The 18,254-nt window shown below is 38.4% G+C and overlaps 1 pseudogene; it reads left to right on the forward strand.

The window, feature by feature from the left end:
* LOC122065357 overlaps positions 1-13,678 on the forward strand; it is a 38,970-nt pseudogene extending 25,292 nt beyond the window's left edge.
* Positions 13,679-18,254: the final 4,576 nt, after the last annotated feature.

The following is an 18,254-nucleotide window of genomic DNA, read 5'->3' on the forward strand; positions in this document are numbered from 1 at the left end:
GGGGGGGGTACAAGATGAAATGTAGGGAGAGAAAACACAAGGGGAGGGGGGTTGTGACTGGAAACTATCGTTGCCTGAGATGATCGAGATGCTTGGAGATCCTAGAGATTGGCTCTACCATGAAAGCTGGTAAAATTCTGTGTCTATTTACCGTGCAAAAGGGATTACATATACACAATTATGGACTTTCTTGTTGAGGGGGGGGGTACAAGATGAAATGTAGGGAGAGAAAACACAAGGGGAGGGGGGTTGTGACTGGAAACTATCGTTGCCTGAGATGATCGAGATGCTTGGAGATCCTAGAGATTGGCTCTACCATGAAAGCTGGTAAAATTCTGTGTCTATTTACCGTGCAAAAGGGATTACATATACACAATTATGGACTTTCTTGTTGCACGTCAAATAGGCAATGCCTTGACAGTTAGTTTTGTACCCTAGATGAGGTAAGTAGAAGGAAGATGGGAAGTAGAAGAAGAAGAAGAAGAGAAAGAGAAGAAGGAAACGGAAGGAGGTGGAGAAGAGGAATATCGAGCAGAATTGGTTAAGTGGAAAATCCACTTAACTCCTCTCAATATATTGCCAATGACTTGAAATATGCAAAATTACATAGATACCCTCACACAATACAACCTACTACATAATACATATAACTACACAGAATACCCAAAATACCCTTACAAGCTTACACCCATGATGCTAACACTCCCCCTCAAGCTGGGGAATAAATATCTAGCATGCCCAGCTTGCCTAAGAAGGAATAAAACTGAGGAGCATGTAGTCCTTTGGTTAGCAAGTCAGCTAGCTGATCTCCTGTCCTAACAAAGGGTGTACAAACACATTTGGAGTTAATATTTTCCTTTATAAAGTGCCGATCAACCTCAAGGTGCTTGCTGCGATCATGTTGATCAGGATTGTGAGCAATACTGATGGCAAGCTGGTTGTCACAGTATAATTTCATGGGACCATGAATTTCAAACCCCAACTCTTGGATTAACTTATGCAACCATAGGAGTTCACAGATAACAGGAGCCATAGCTCTAAATTCAGCTTATGCACTTGATCTGGCAATACAAATTGCTTCTTGCTTCTCCAAGAGACAAGGTTTCCACAAACAACGGTGCAATATTTAGATGTAGACCTCTTATAAGTGACAGAACCTGCCCAATCTGCATCAATGAAAGCTTCAATCTTTAAGGAGTTATGCTTGGTGTATAACAAGCCCTTTACCAGACTATATTTCAAGTACTTGAGGATACGATAAGTAGCTTCCATATGGCATGACTTGGGAGCATGCATGAATTGACTAACCACTCCACAACATATGTAATGCTTGGACAAGTTAGTGAGCGATAAAGCAATATTGGTACTTGCTCTAAAATCCCAGTGGTTAATGAGGCGCGGAAGTATGATGGTATTGAGTCATGCAGCTCTTTTATGCAGATCATTATTATCAGTAGCTCTTCTAGTCATTACATTTCAAAAAAGAATAAAAGTGATTTTTGGTAAAAGCAATTAACTTTCCCTCTAATCTCTGATATCTCCTTGAATCACCCAGAGGAGGACCACTGTCATCACTCAATCTATGATTTGAATCAATGGGAGTAGCCACAGGTTTACAGCCCAACATCCCTGTCTCCTACAAGAGATCTAGCACATACTTTCTCTGACAAATGTGAACCCCCTTTTTTTACCTTGACACCTTAGTCCCTAAGAAATACTTTAAGGCACCAAGATCTTTACTTTCAAACTGCTGAGCTAAGTAAGCTTTAAGCCTTCTTATTTTTCTTGATCATTCTTTGTCACCACAATATCATTGTTAACAGGAAGAATGGGAGAATGCTTGTGTGTCTTTAACTGATCACACAAGTCCTCTATTTATAGTATAGAATCATGATAGGAGTACAAAACAGAAATCATAAAGTAATTACAAGTATATTCCCCATCTAGCCGCCCCACTCTAACTTGGGTCGGTGGAAGGGGAAAAGCCCCTATGTGCCCCTGCAACACTTATTCTTATTCCAACACTCCCCCTCAAGTTGGTGCATAAATATCACACATCCCAACTTGACTAAAGTAGGTTGAAACAACTTTCCAACCAGCTCTTTAGTGAATACATCAGCTAGTTGATCAGCAAACTTCACAAAAGGAATACAAATCAAACAAGCATCCAACTTCTCTTTGATGAAGTGTCTGTCAATCTTCCACGGTTTCGATTGTAAATCTCATTCCTTCGTTGTTTTCCTCAAAATTGACATTCATAAGGCGTTTGATACCCTGAGTTGAGATTTCATCTCCAAAGTCCTCACCATGTCCTTTCCTTCCTTCTTTGTCCACAGGATCCACTCCTGTATCTCCTCTCCCAAATTCTCTATCCTTTTCAATGGTAGCCCTGTTGACTATTTCCCCTCTGGGAGAGGAATCAGACAAGGTTGTCCTCTCTCCCCTTCTTCTTCTCCCTATCCCTGGAAGTGCTGTCCAGATACATCCAATCCGCCACGGACCTCCACCTCATCTCTCCTATCCCCAAGTGTAAATCCCATATTCTCACCCATCTAGCCTTTGTTGATGATATCATGATTTTCTCCAAAGCTGACCTCGTCTTCATTTCTACCATCATGGAATCTCTCCGTTCCTTTGAAAATCTCTCTGGCCTCAGCATAAATCTGCTCAAATTGAGCCTCTCTGGGGTCCCCTCGACACTCAGGCCCACCTTCTTGGCATTACCGGATTCTCCTTAGGTTCCTTGCTTGTTAAATACCTGGGTCTCCCTCTCATCTCTTCCAGGCTCTCATCCCATCATTGCTCCCCCATTCTGGAACTCTTGAGGAAAAAGCTCCAGCTTTGGAAAGGCAAGCTATTCTCCTATGCTGGGCGCTTAACCCTCATCCGTTCCTTCAATCCATGTATCTATATTGGTCTGGTATTTACTCCCTTCCTGCTTCCACTACCAAGACCATTAAAGGAATATTCTGCTCCTTTCTCTAGAAAAGTTCAGATACTTCTAGATTTCTCCACCCTCTCAGTTGGGACAAGGTCTGTCTTCTCGAAACTGAAGTTGGTCTTGGCATCAGAAGAATTAAAGATGTCGATTCTGTGGGTATTCTTAAGCTCATTTGGAAAATAGTGTCTAAGTAGAAATGCATCTAGGTAGACTGGATTCACTCCTATCTTCTCAAGCACCACTCCCTCTGGACGACCCCAATCCCTCCTGACAGTTCTTGGATCTGGAGGAAAATCCTCTCTCAGGCCCTTGACCCTCAATGCCATCTCCTTTTCAATTGGTAATGGTCAAGCCACCTCCCTATGGATGGACCCCTAACACCCGGCTGGTATCCTCTCCTCCCTGGTGTCCCCTAGAAACATTTACTCCTCAAGCATCTCCTAGTTTGCTTCTGTTTCCCATACTTGTCCCCTCTAGGTTGGTCCCCTCTTCTGTCCCTTCCCCCCACTCGACCTCTGGTCCTCTCTCCCTCCTCTCCCTCCTAGCCATAGAGGTAGAGATGACAAGTGCATGGCCCCTCTCATCCAATGGGATATTCTCTTCTGCCTCTGCTTGGTCCTTTGTCAAGTCCTCGGGTCTTGTGGTTCCTTGGCGTAACCTTGTTTGGTTCAAAGGTCACATCCCTCGTCACAGCTTCACTCTCTGAAGATGCCTCTCTAATTGTCTCCCAACCCAAGCATTCCTCATGCACTGCCATATCCCTGTTCTCCCATCCAATTGCCTCTATCTCCATGATTCTAAGGACATCCCTCATCTCCTCTTCTCCTACCCCTTCTCCACCTTCGTTTAGAAATTGGTTCTCTTTAAATGCTGGCCCTCCGTCAGACCTATCCTCCTCTTATGGATTTGGATTGACATGACTTTTTAGGGATCCTACATTTGCAACACCATTGGAAAGCTTGCGTTCTTTGCCATCATAAACTATATCTGGATGGAGAGAAACATCCATAGATGGTCTTCCAACTCCCGCTCCCTGGACAAAATTTGGAAAGCCATCTACTTTGATGTTACATCCAAAATCCAATCCCTCCACCATGGACCTGCCCCCAGGTCCATTAGGAACAGGCATATCATAGCCTCCTGGAACCTCCACATTGACACCTTGCCCCATACTTGAGCTAATCCCCCCTGCTCCTGCTCCCCCCCCCCCTGGGGCGGCTTTTGCATATCCTCTTTCCTTGGGTTGGAACTAGTTGGGAGCCTTTTTGTTGTGTTGATCTCGTGGTGGATCTATCTTGGTTGTAATCTTCGTTTGTTTGTTTTGTTTGGCTTGCCTCGGCTAAGCCTCCCCCCTTGTATATTCTTCCCTGCTTGGTAATGAATTTATTTATTCATCCAAAAAAAGATAGTTGGTACTGTCCAATTTAACCAAGGAGATCTGAATATTGGTGTTCTCAACACCAATAAAATTTTGGTTAGCATTATGCAAACCTCTAGTTGAGGAATCCACTTGTTCATTGACCTGACATAGTTCAACAAAATATGCAGGGAGGGTACTCCTTATTCAAGCTTCTTCTCGAGAACAACCAAATGACTTCTTCTCGAGAACAACCAAATGACCTTTGAACAATGAAAATGCACACATTATGCAAACCAACAAAGTATTTTTGCACACACCGGCAAAGGACATTCAAAAAAGGCAATGAAAATACACACATTATGCAAACCAACAACTTTCTTATGATTCTGGCCAGCAAACCAGACCTTTGTTAGTTAAAACAGTAACGTAAAAAAAAAAAAACGTTCGGTACGGGCGTGTTTTAAACGGATCAAAACGTCAATGGGACCTGGTAAAAAATACGGTCAAATACAGCAGAAACAGCAAAAATTCGAAAACAGATGGTACGCGTTTTAAACGTTTAAATTTTAAACAATACGGCGACAAAAAAATGGCAATTTACATGCATAAATTGGGATATAATTACCTAAATACCTGCATAACAATGAAAATAAATGTAGATAATATCCATATTTCGAACTAAATTCAAACCTATTTTATCATCAAATAATATCCAAAATATATTCATCCAAAGATTAATATAAGATTAAAATACATCATTCAACCAAAAGCATCAGCCAAACTATATCACCAATTCCGTTAAAAAATTCTCAAATGTATCATAATATAGGATTAGGTTGATCATGAATAGGTTCCACATATGTCTCTTCAAGTAAACGAGCATATTATATGGGACAGTTTTGGGAATTAAAAATTCAATTGTATTAGTCTTTTTGTGTTGATTCCTAGCTTCTGGATAATCTGATTGGAAACGATGGTTAATTTCTAACTGTTCAATTGATTCAGTGAACTTTAGCTTAATAAAAAAGGCACACATTTTTTATAGAATATCTGGATTTGTGCGTTTAATTAAGGATAGCTGTGCAAATCATTCAGATGAACTATATAATCAAGTGCCGGCAGTATAGTTAAAACCTTGAGAGATGAGCAGACAGATATTTAAAATTCCCATTATCATTTCTTTCATTCAAGTTGATACAAGAAATCAAAACCAAAAACTGAGTACCCAGTTGAAGGGAAATTCAAACCGTATAAACCCAAAACCAAAAAACCAGTAAAAGAGATAGAAAAAGGACAGAATTAGAGAATTTTCAAAAACCCATTTCAGAATCTAGTAGAAAAATGAGGAGAATCAAAACGAACTATATCACAAAACCCACCAGAGAACTTGGACCAAAGCAACTCCAGAATAGCAAAAAGATCAAAACTCAGAAGAATGGGGACCCATTTCTCCTGTTTAGTTAATTTTATAGTTATTGGAGCAGTTCTTTTCAAGAATAAAAATCATCTAGTCAACCTTCTCAAGAATAAATAGAGACACAGTCGGACAGGGTAGAAGTGTATAACTATAAACTAGAGAGAGAGAGAGAGAGAGAGAGAGAGAGAGAAGCCCCTAACCGTTTGCTTGCCACTGGGAGAGAAGATGAGGCGGAGTCGGATTGAGAAACCTTTGAGGCGGACAGCGGACTTGTGGAGATGGGAGACAGGGAGAGCAACCTGGAGTCGAGAGACCTTTAGGCAGAAAGGGGAGACGGTTACAGTTAGGGGCTTAGGGTCAGGGTGAATCGTGAGTTAGGGTTTTTCCTTCTTTCTTTTTTCTTTTTAATTATTTAATTGCCCCTTTTTTTAGCTTTAAAAAAAAGGATTGCGTTCTAAACGTGTTTACCAGCTTACGCGTTTTAAACGTTGTACCGTTTTTTTTCCGTTTAAAATGCCAAATTCCTAATTGTCTAGACTAAGCTGGTAAAAAACAAGAACGATAACATGTTTTAAACGCAAATTAACTAACAAAGAACCAGACCATAAAACTTTGAGTTTTAGAGAATCAGGGAAGAATATTACCAGGAGGACACAAACCATGGAAGAAGACCTCTTGGGTGAATCTAATGCTCTAGGTCACGTCCCCAACAGGCAGTAGTTGAAGACGATAAAATAAAAAGTCTTCTAGGGCTGGTAGAAGTTGTCCACAGCCTTAGGTTTCTTCGATTAGACCTCTACACTTCCAATCTACACAATAGGACTGCTAATGATGCTCCTTGAGTATTTATTCAACAACTTACCTCATGTGTTCTTCAAGATTTCACATGGAGTGCTATTCCTTGGAACCGTTTGTAACCTAGGGTTCCAAAGAGCAGAAGAGGAAGGATTGCAGCTTGACTCAAATCAAGCAACTACTCTGATACCAAATTAGTTTTGTACCCTAGATGAGGTAAAGAGAAGGAAGATGGGAAGTAGAAGTAGAAGAAGAAGAGGAAGGGAAGAAGGAAACGGAAGGAGGGAAAAGAATATCGAGTAGAATTGGTTAACTGGGAAATCCAATTAACTCCGCTCAATATATTGCCGATGGCTTGAAATATGCAAAATTACGTAGATACCCTTTCACAATACAGCCTACTACATATAATTACACAATCATAGTTATTAAGGCGTTGCCTTAGTAGCGCCTAGGCGCTAATGCGTTTTATGGGAGTTGAGGCGTGAGCCGCCTTATAGATAATGCATTATTTTATTATTATTTTTTTAAATATTCCATTTCTATGGTTTTTAGTGGCTTGTGTACAAAAGTCTTGTACACTGCGTCTCACTAAATCACATAAAAGGAAATATAATCGAAAGGAACCCTTAGTCTCACACGCCTTGGCTTAGGGTTGAAAAAGAAACCCTTGGCAGCGGCGATCATCTCCATCGATTCCGGCTCTGACAACATTTTTCTGGTTACCATGGCTCCAGCGAATCCTCCTCCGGCTTTTCCAGCTCCGGCAAGGTAAGTAAAATAGTGTAAAAGACTTCTTCTCTTTTCCCTTCTCTGGCTCTTTTTTTTTTTTTTTTCAGCTGCTCATCATCTTCTTCTTCCTTCTCTGTTTGAAGAAGAACTTGAAGAAGAGCATGATGGAGCTTGATGCCGATACCGATTCAGATGCTGCTGCCATGATTAGATAGGTTCTTCAAGTATGTTTCTTACTTCTATTCTTTTCTTCTTATTTTCTATTTCTGGCTTCTATTTTTCTTTTTCTTCCAGTCTCTTCTCAAATTTTTTTTCTTTTTTTTTTCTTATTGTTTTGAACCCCCTCCTCTTCTCGCTTTTCTGGTTCCCCCCCCCCTCTTCTAATACTTCTTCCAATGCTTGGATGGCTCACTGGCTCCATTTGACGGCAACTTGGCACTCCTCCCTGAAGCCCTCCTTTTGCCTGCAATTTATTTATTTTTTAATTCTTCTCATTCTTCGTCCCTTCTCTGTTCTGTGTCTATCTTTCTTTTTTTTTCTTTCCATTTTTCGTCTCCTCCTCTGCCTTCTTCTATGCCGGTGGTGGTAATGGTGGCTAGATTGGCTTCTACTAGTGGTGGCTAGTGGCTCTGGCTGCTGTTGCTGTTGCAAGTCTATGATTCAGAGTAAATTGTGCATCTGTTGATATAAGTTGCAATTTTGTGATTACATGACGATGTAGTTCTCCTATCAAAAGCAAGCACTTTGACAAGCCAAGTCCAATGGCTCTTCTAGTTGATTAGGAACTAATATCTACTCTGCTTTGCACTTTTGCTTCCACATCGATTCTTCGATATTCTATGTTCTTTCTTCTGTTGCATGATATGTGAAAATGTTTGAATTCTTCTATATATTGATTGAGATTGTTATTACTATAATAATCTGTTAGTGTATATTGATTGAGATTGCTAATGTGGTAATGGTATGAATCTTTAATCTTATTTAGCTTATAAGTAGAATTATATAATTTGCAATATGCTATTTGTGCCAAATGAAATGGTTACACTAAAAAACAACACTAGAACGCTTTATTTGATAAGGCGATGCCTTATGCCCACCCTATCGCCAAAGCGCTCTGAAAGACCCTCAAACGCCTCGGTCACCTCACCTCCTTAATAACTATGCACAGAATACCCAAAATACCCTTACAACCTTACACTGATGTAAGGCTAGATAGGAACTACCCAACCCCAGTTAGGATCCCAGAAATTCAAATATGAAATCAGATTTAGAACCAAAGTTCAAATCTGGATGGAATAAGAGGGAGCCTGCGGTTGGCTGTAGGAGGCTCTGCTTGAGCTCAAATTTGGGTTGAATGCTCCTCTTACGGTGCTAAACAAACCACTAAAAGTTGGGCTTGATTGGATGGTCAGATATGGAATTTGGTTCCCAATTAGGAAACTAATGTAGACCTTCAAGAACAGTTGATAGGAAGCTCAGTTGAAGACCAAACTCTAGTTGAAGGAAACCCCTTGGGAGCTCTATAAACCCCCAAAAGGGTTTCAGATTTGGACTTACAGTTGAGGAATCTGGCTTGATAGATGTGCTTCTGGTCTTCAAATAGACTCAAACAACTCTCAAATCACTCTCTCTTAACAATAGAACAAAGAGAAATGGAATTGCTGGAGGGGTTGAGCAGGGGAAGAAGGTTAGGTTTGGGCCTTAGGACATCTCACCCCTCAAGTTTAGGCATCTAACCTAGGGCCTCTCACAGAAAACAGCATAAACCATCTTTCATAAACAAATATTCATTAACTTATCAAATTGATTACAGCAGCTCCTTATAAATGAGCGTGTCCAACTTACAATTAGAAACTAATTAAAATAGGAAACATAGACTTTCCTAACAACAAAATACTTGTTAACCAAGAAAATATAAAAATAGAAACTAACAGCCTAAACTGATTATTTGTCTAACAAAAGACTATAAACACCAAAAAGGTAACAAATCCATGAAGATAATGGCTGGTTGTTCACGTGAAAGTAACTTTCCTTTTTCTTCCTCTAGTTGTATCTTCATAATAAGACAAGATAACAGTCCAATGCTGAGATCGGTAGCAAGGATTTTAGATCTTCTAGAACCTTTTCCTGGGATTTCCTCTTGCTTGCTGATTAAGACACATAAATAAGACAACAGCCTTCAAACTGAAATCAGTAGAGATTTTCTTGAAGATTCTAACAGCTGTTGCTGCACCTATGAATGGATGAATTGACTGGGCTTATTGTAGGACTAGATTTGAAAATTCAAACTATACCCAAACTGCAGGGACTTTTAAACCAAAGAACAACCAATAATAAGGGCATAACAGTAGTTCAGATTAAATCTGAATAGAACCAGATCTGGAATTCAAGTCTGTCGAGTCCAGAAATCAGTCTTCAGATAACCAGCAACATGCAAAACCAACTAATCGATCTCTGTTTCAGGTCTGAAATCAGAACCGATAGCACTACAGGACAAGAAAGTGGAGATTTCTTGTATCTCATTAACCACAGGTCAGAATGACCTGATATTTGGATCGAAGGAGGCCCTTAATAGGTGGAAGGTTCGATCAAAATTACAGCTCAAACTGAGGGCTGGAAGTACTTCAGGTCACAGAGAACCGATTGTGAAATTAAGGAGATTCTGGGCAGAATTAGACTTTTAAATACCTGGTCTGTAGAGCAGTGTTAGAACCTTTAGACAATCTTGAAGAAGAAAAAGAGCACTTGAAAGGATAAGAAGAAGATGGCTTGAAGAAGAAGAGAACACTTGTAGCAGATCTTTCCGGGCTTCCCACCGCAAGGAGTTGAATGGATCAAACACACAGTAGTCCCAGCAGAGACATAGCAGCAAGCTTCTTTTTTTCTTTCATAAATTGTGGGCTACTAATGAGCCTTCTTAATGTAAACTAGGATAGGGGTCTAACCAAGTCTCAATCTGTAGGAACTTTCAAACCAAAGAACAACCATAATAACCAAGGTAGGACAGCAATACCACAGATCAGAATAAAGGGAAAAAAACAGATCTGTAACTCAGAGTTTCGAATCCAGAAACTGGAATTTATGAGATCAGAATATAACCCAGATTAAAGGACTAAATCAGATATAGGAATAGGGTCATAACAGATCATAAATTGTGAACAAACATCCACAGAAATCAGGAACAACCAGATGTATCTATCGATCTCAAAAAACAAAACAGATTAGGTCAAAATATCCAATAATACTTAGAACAGATCAGTAGTGATCAAGTCAGAATGATTCAGCAGTAGTATTAGGATGCTGACAAACCCAAATCAATATTAGACACAACAGAAACAGAATAGGACTATCCAAACAATCGAACCAGATTCTGTCGTGGTAAAATCAATACAGGACAAAAAAAGAGAGATTTCTGATAACTCGATAACCACAGCTCAGATGGGGACCAAAACTGGATCGAGTTCCTCTTTTAATGAGGAGAACCTCTGGTCCAAATATCAGCCAAAGGTGACTGTCGGTTGGGCCTGGACAGAGATCAAAATTCCTTCACTGGAAGCCTATCGCCTGGGCAGAATTGATACAAGAATAGAGTAAATACCTGTAGTAGCAGACCTTGAGATTAAGAATAGAAAATACTTGAAGAAGAAGAAAACACTTGTAGCAGATCCTCCCGCGCTTCCCACCGCATGGAGTCGAATGGATCAAACACCACTCCATTCCACTGTGATCAAACACACAACAATCCCAGCAGAGACATAGCAGCAAGCTTCTTTTTTTCATTCATAAATCGTTCTTTTTTTAGGAGCTGCCTCCTCTTTATTTATAATGTTGAAGGTGGAGGGACTCACAAAATAGAAGGTTCCTCAAAAAAGGAAACCAAATATTCTCCTAATACAATAGTTGCTAAAAACTTAAATTAGAAACTAGTTGAAAAATGAAACTAACTACTAATGACTTGACTCAATTAATAACTTGACTCTTAAGGAAACAAATATAACTCAAATCAAACCCAACTAAAAAGGAAACTAATGAAAATGGAAATTAACTAGTAATCTCGTATGCATCCTTAGAGCCTCCATTTTAGACCCATAAAAGTGGTCAATTACACTCAAAATACATGAAATCAAAGGTCCAACATGTATGGAACCCAACCCTAGGCTTATTCCTAATGAAACAAGTCTTTTTTGGTGATTAATCTGCATCACTTCTCTTTATTTATAATAGTGATGGGGTTACAAAATAGAAACTAAACTTAGTTCCCAAAAACTGAAATGGGAAACTAGTAAAACAGAAACTCTTCTAGTTACTAAAACTGAAAATAGAAACTAGGAAAATTAGAAGCTTATATAAAATAGCAACTACTTATTTTAGAAACTAAATAAGACTGAAATTTAGAAACTAAATAATGAAACTAGTGAACCCCATCACAGCCCATAAAAGTGGCCCCTCTTTTAGACCCATAAAAGTGGCCTAATACACTCCAAACCATATGGACTGAAGGCCCAACACATATACAACCCAACCCTATGTTTATTCCTAATAAAACAAGCCTAGTTTGGTGAAGAATCTACACCAGGGCTTCTAGAAGTTCACTTGAAGATAAAATAGAGGCTTGATCTACTGGATTGATGGAAGGGCAAGGCTGCCAACCAGCTGGTTCGATGGAGTCAAACCGGGACCGAACTTGGGTTAGTACTAAACCAAGAATTGATCAGCTTGTGCCCTCCTGTTGACAGCCCTATCTACATCATACACCCATAATCCTAACATTGACAACTATAATTGTGCACACAGAAGAAACACCTTTCCTATTTAAATGACAATATGCTGCTTCTTATCAGGAATCATTGAATTGTGAGTTCGATTCTTTTGGTAATGTTTTTATGCATGAAGAACTATATGATTGCATAGTTCTAATCTCCAAGGGAACATTTTAGCCTTTATTTCTTATATATATATATATATAATATTTAACCCGGAGGGGGGGAGGGGTGGCACATTCTGCCTGTGTCCATCTGAGTATTTTGTTGTCAACCTCGATGACAATGTTGATTGTTTTTCTTTCCTCTGCTTGGATCATATTTGTACTTGCCTAGTTAAATTTCATGATGGTAGACCAAATGTTGTAATTAATAGGTCCCTTTAAATCTACCAATGTCTGACAAAATTCAGCTTTTGTTTCCAAAGTTAATTCATGATTCTGTTTAAATATACTAATGACAAATTTTTTTTTCCTTTTTTATAATCTAGTGATGACAAAATTCATCTTTTATTTTCAGATTATAATTCATTTTATTCTTAAATATATCAGTATCTGATTAGATTCATCTTTCATTTCCATGGAATCATTAATTGTATTTTCTGATAGTACAAAGATTTTGCTACAAAATCAGAAATTTCAATTAATGACCACGAGAATGCATCTTCTGTGCATAGGAGACAGAAGCCAATCCTTTTTTTTGGTGGATCCCAAACATAGAGACCATCTGAAACAAAAACTGCCTCTGATCGTCCCCACTGGGCCATTGATTGTAGACAGTAAAATTTTTGTGGGTTTGAACTGAATCATGATTAATAGATAAATGGACATGCTTGACAAATAACTTGCCTTGGTATCCATAAAACAGGCAGATATAATAATGACCTTAGCAGGATCAAATGGAGCATCATGGTCCAGAACTTTTAATCCAAAATCTATTCCCCCCAGTGGAGGAAATGAAATAGGTGAGAGCAGCTTACCACTCTCAAAGGATATATGTGGAAGGTTAACCATTCCAGGAAATCCCAATCATGGACTTCACCAAGGTGGCCAAGTCTCAGCAACCCAAAGTGATCCTCTAGACTTACCCTCTGGTATGTAGTTGGAGTGGCTCCATTATGGATCTCTTTTTACATAAGGTTTGTTGATCTAGGTTACTTTATGTGGGTTGTAGGAGTACAACAGGGTGGTGTGGTAGCGAGTGATACAGGCTCCCTAGCTCAAGCAGAAGAGAGGTATGATAATGCAGAGTTTTGAGGACTACGTTTGTTCTGTTCAAGTGTATCTTGTACAGTGATTCATTGAGCACTGTTTTTCTTCTCGATCATTATGACTCTTTGAACACATCAAGATCTAGAATTCCGAATAGCAGTGAAATCCTTTGGCCAGGCTTGCGATGGGAGAATTGACCTCAGCTAGACGAGTGTTTGATGAGATCAATGAGAAATACCTCACCATATGTGAACCACAATGATAGTGGGCTATGTACAAAACGATGCTGCTGATATGGCACGTCATTTGTTTGATAAAATGCCGGACAGAGATGTTGCTGCTTCAAATGCCATGTTAATTGCCTAGGATACAAAATATATTCTGTTCAGTCATACCAAACATATTTTTATTTATATAATCTATTATATAAATAGTAACCAAATGATTATTGTTTATGGTTCATAATTTACTGTCACATGATTTCTCATAAGTTGGTCATAACCATAGTTAGCAATTCGGCCGAATAATTCGCGAATTATTCGGCCGAACCGAATTTTAAAGAATTTTATCAAAAATTCGGACCGAATCCGAATTAAAAATAAAATTCTTTAAAATTCGCGACTTTTTCAAAAATGAATATAATTCGCGAATAATTCGGACCGAATCCGAATTAAACCGAATTATTCGGTCCATTTAAACATTATTTTAAAAAAAAACCAAAAATTAAAAATTAAAAAATATAAAAACAATTTAAAAAAAATCAAAAATAAAAAATAAAAAAATAAAAAAAAAACAATTTTTTTTTTAAAAAAAAACCCCAATAAGATTTTTTGACCGCTTTTTTGACCGAATCCTTAAATTAATCGTCTGAATTATTCCGAATAATTCTCCGTCCGAATAATTCCCGAATCCGAATTTGCTAACTATGGTCATAACTACAAATATAAATTATACTAAAGCGAGCCTTTTAGTCATTCATGGTGCAGGAACTTCAAAACAGGATAAAACTGACAATATGTGGTGGCAGGTATAACTTGTTCCACGTGGCCTGATTGGCTGATCTCTGATTTCTTTTTTTCTTCCCAGGTATTCCTAATGAGCAATGAGAACTTCCATTTTAGGGTTACTCAGTTGAGAATATTGCAGGCCTAGGGAGGCCTAAGGATGCCAGTCTGATCATCATTTGTACAATGTATATGTCATGGGGAAAGAGGTGGTTATATCTTTTATTTTTTTGGTAGAAGCTTGTTCCCAAACAGCTGCTTAGGATGGGAACTTGGCTAGTGCCTGTGTGTGTGTGTGTGTGAGAGAGAGAGAGAGAGAGAGAGAGAGAGAGAGAGAGAGAGAACTAAGAAACAAAGGTTTTAAAACTCGGGATCAAATTGAATCAGATGTATTTAACTCTTTTTTTTTTTTGGCCAAGGTGTTTTTTGAACCTTTTTACCCTGAGATTGTACAAGTGGATTGATATCAGATCAGTCAAGACTCGGGATTGGTATTCATCAAACTTTGCTCAGAAAGACTCTGGACATCGCGTTTCTTCTATTCACTCAGATCACAAAGGCCCCATAATCCTTTTCCTTATTTTGTTATTTTGCCATGAATGATGGTATGCCCCCCCTGCCCTCGCCCCTGCCTCTGCCCCTACCCCTACCCCTACCCCTATCCCTGTTTGGCTACTGGGTTAGGGTTTGAACTGTAGTCTGAGTCTGACCATCATCAACGATCATGAAAGCAACCAACTATAGTTGATCAGAATGTTGTTGGACAGTTGAGACGGCTGTTCCCTCCCAGACATTGTAATAGTGGGAGCCTCGTATACTGAGACTTTTTTTTCAGTCTGTTCCCTTGTCGGGTGGTACCCAATTTTTTTTGGCTTGTTTTCTAGTTCCTGAGAAAGGTTTGTATCTTTTTAACTGCCTTTGTGAGTGTCCAGCTCAAGACCCAGTTGGTTTTTATAACTATCATGTCTATGTCTACTAAAAGTAAGTTCTACCTAAAAAGTTGAAAAGTGCTATTGAAGTTATGGGCTAGGAGTCAAAAAGCCAATCGAATTATTGAAGAAAAAATTGAGATATTGATATCTTTGGTGTGTTTGATTGGATGGATATCTCAGGTCCAAGTCAGTCAAACACATATTTGTAACTTTTTGGCTAGAAATAAGAGTTGGTGTGCACTGAAAGGGATTGGCTAAATTTACATTGAATGTAGTCGTTGCTACAACCGAAAACTTTGGGAGGATTTCTTCGTGTTTTTTTGCTGTAATTTTTAGGAAGATTAAAACCGGATGCAATGCGAAATGACTAAATGACGAACAGTGTCAATTGTTTAAATTGTAGAAGTAATGCTGGTTGTGATTTTTACGATCCCATAATAATCGTATAGGGGGTTGATTTCACATTGGTTACGAAAAGGATTTGATATGACTCGATTTGTTCTTGGATTCTTTCACCTTATATGCGGTTTATGGGGTTGTGTCCTCCCAATATTCGTAACAGTGATACTCTTAACGTTCATAATTTTTATAAAAAGAGATGGAGCAATGTTGTTAACAATGGAGATGGAGAGGAATTTAAAAATGTATACTAATGTCGGCAATTGAAAAGTCAAATTCCATTTATTCATCTCACTACCATTGTCATACTGAAATTATTACAAAATGGGAAAACAATTCTCAGTATATCTCTCTATCCCTAGTCTTTAATGTCAGCATTGGCACCTGAAAAACGAAGAAGGAAGAGTGTAGAGGGGAGGGCGTTCGCCGTTGTCGGCACCCACCTCCTACTTCATTCAACACCTACCTCGCCTAACAAATAAGAAAACTATGGGTCAGTGCACGGTGGAGATGTAGAGGGAGAGGAACTCACTGCAACGGAAGCAACAATGAGAATTAGGTTTACAAAGTGCGTTCTTAGTTGGATGTTACAAATGCCTTATGGCACGGAAATCTCAATGAAGAAATTGACTTATTTGGTGAAATTTAAGGATTTTATTTGTTGGCTGAAAAAATCGCTTTATGGCTTAGAGCATGTGCCAATATGCTAGTACAAGCGATTTGATTATTTTATTGTGAGTTTGGGATTCAAAATATGTATATTTAGAATCATGGTAATGATGGTTTCATTGTCTTTTTGTTATATGTTGATGACATGCTGATTGCAAATACTGTAAAGATGATATTGTGAAACTAAAAGCTCGTTTGGAGAGAGAATTTGACATGAAAGATTTGAGTGTTGTAAATCATATTCTTGAGATGATTGTACTCAAAGACCATGTGAAGAGGAAGATCCGGATAATTCAAAACTGTTATGTTGAAAATTTTTTGCATTGCGTCAATTAACAGAATGATAACATACTTAATACCCTCTTCCTATTGGCTATAAGTTTTCTTTAGAATAGAGCCCTTGCACATAATGAGAGAAGACAAAGATATCTGAAGTACCATATGTGTTAGCAGTAGGAAGCCTTATGTTTGCCATGGTGCACGCTAGACTAGACATTGTTCAAGTAGTCGAAGCAGTCAATAAATATAAGGAAAAGTAGGGTCGAAATCATTGGATTGCTATGAAGTGGATCGCTTGTTACGTGAATGATACTTCTGATATATCTGTTACAGTAGTCAAAATTTACTATTGGTTGGTTCTATGGATACAAATTTTGTAGCAGATCAAGACATACGAAGATCTATCATGGGATTTTGTTTCTCTATAGCTGGTAGTGCAATTAGTCGGAAGTCCGGATTACAAATTTTAGTAACGTTATGTACTACGAAGGTTGTGTACATCGCAACTATGGATGCATGTAAAGAATGTCTATGGATAAAAAGTTTGCTTGATGAGCTAAAAGTCAACTAAAAGTAGTCAGAATGCATTATATCTGACTACAAATCCAATGTTTCATCCTCAAACTATACACATTGATGTAAAATATTACTTTGTTCCTAAAGTGGTGGAAGATGGAATAATCTCTCTGTAGAAGATTCACATCAACGACAACAATGCTAATATTTTGACGAAGCCTATTGCTAGGGAGAAGTTCATATGGTGCAGAACTTCGCATAGGCTTGTGATTATCTAATCGGAGATGACAGATTGATAAATTCGGAGTTGTGAAGACTATTCTCAAAATGAGTCTTCAAGTGAGAAAATGTGAAAATAGCTTTGATGTTAGCAATTGAAAAGTCAAATGTCATTTTTTCGTTATTGACATTAAATAATGAGAATGGCTTCTCATTATGTCTCTCTAGCTAGTATTTAGTGGTCGATAGTAGCACATAAAAAACGAAGGAAGAGTGTAGAAGGGAGGGCACATGCCATGGTCGGAACCCACCTCCTAACCTCATTCAATCCTTATATTTCCTAACAAAGAAGAAAATGAGGGGTCGGTGCATGGTGTCTATATATATAGATACAACCCCCTTCCCATTGCCTATAAATAGGAAGAAAGGGAGAGGAGCTCATTGCAACGGAAGCAACAATGAGAATTGAGTTCTCAGAGCGTTTTCTCTAAGGCTGTTTGGTTGCAAGGGGAACGTAAATTTTTTATGTAAAGTGAAATTTTTTTCTTAAAAAAAATAAATTTAGATGTTTGATTACAAGGAAAATATATTTTACATGTGAAAAAAATTTCACTTAACCATTACAATTTCCCTTTTTATTTCCCCACCAAAATAGGAAGAAAAAAAAAACCCTACTCTCACTATCTCTCTCCGACTTTCATGACTCTCACCCCGCTCATGATTCTCAACGATCTCTCTCTATCTCACGCGACTCAATTGGGTTTGTTTTGACCAAAAGACTTTGGGTTTGAGCCAGATGGAACATTACTGACATGTTGGGTTTGTTTTGACCAAAAGACTTTTGAAATGAACCTTTTAGTCGTCATCACTTGTGATCTATTACTGTTTTCTTTGTGATCATCTTTTATATTATTTTAAATATTCATTTATGCTGCATTCATTTGATATATAGAATGAAATAGTTTATTTTGGTTAGTGATAGAACATAGTTTCTGATGACAAATTGCTCCTCCCCCCCCT

The sequence above is a fragment of the Macadamia integrifolia genome, chromosome 2 (genome assembly GCF_013358625.1).
Source record: "Macadamia integrifolia cultivar HAES 741 chromosome 2, SCU_Mint_v3, whole genome shotgun sequence".
Classification (NCBI taxonomy): Eukaryota; Viridiplantae; Streptophyta; class Magnoliopsida; order Proteales; family Proteaceae; genus Macadamia; species Macadamia integrifolia.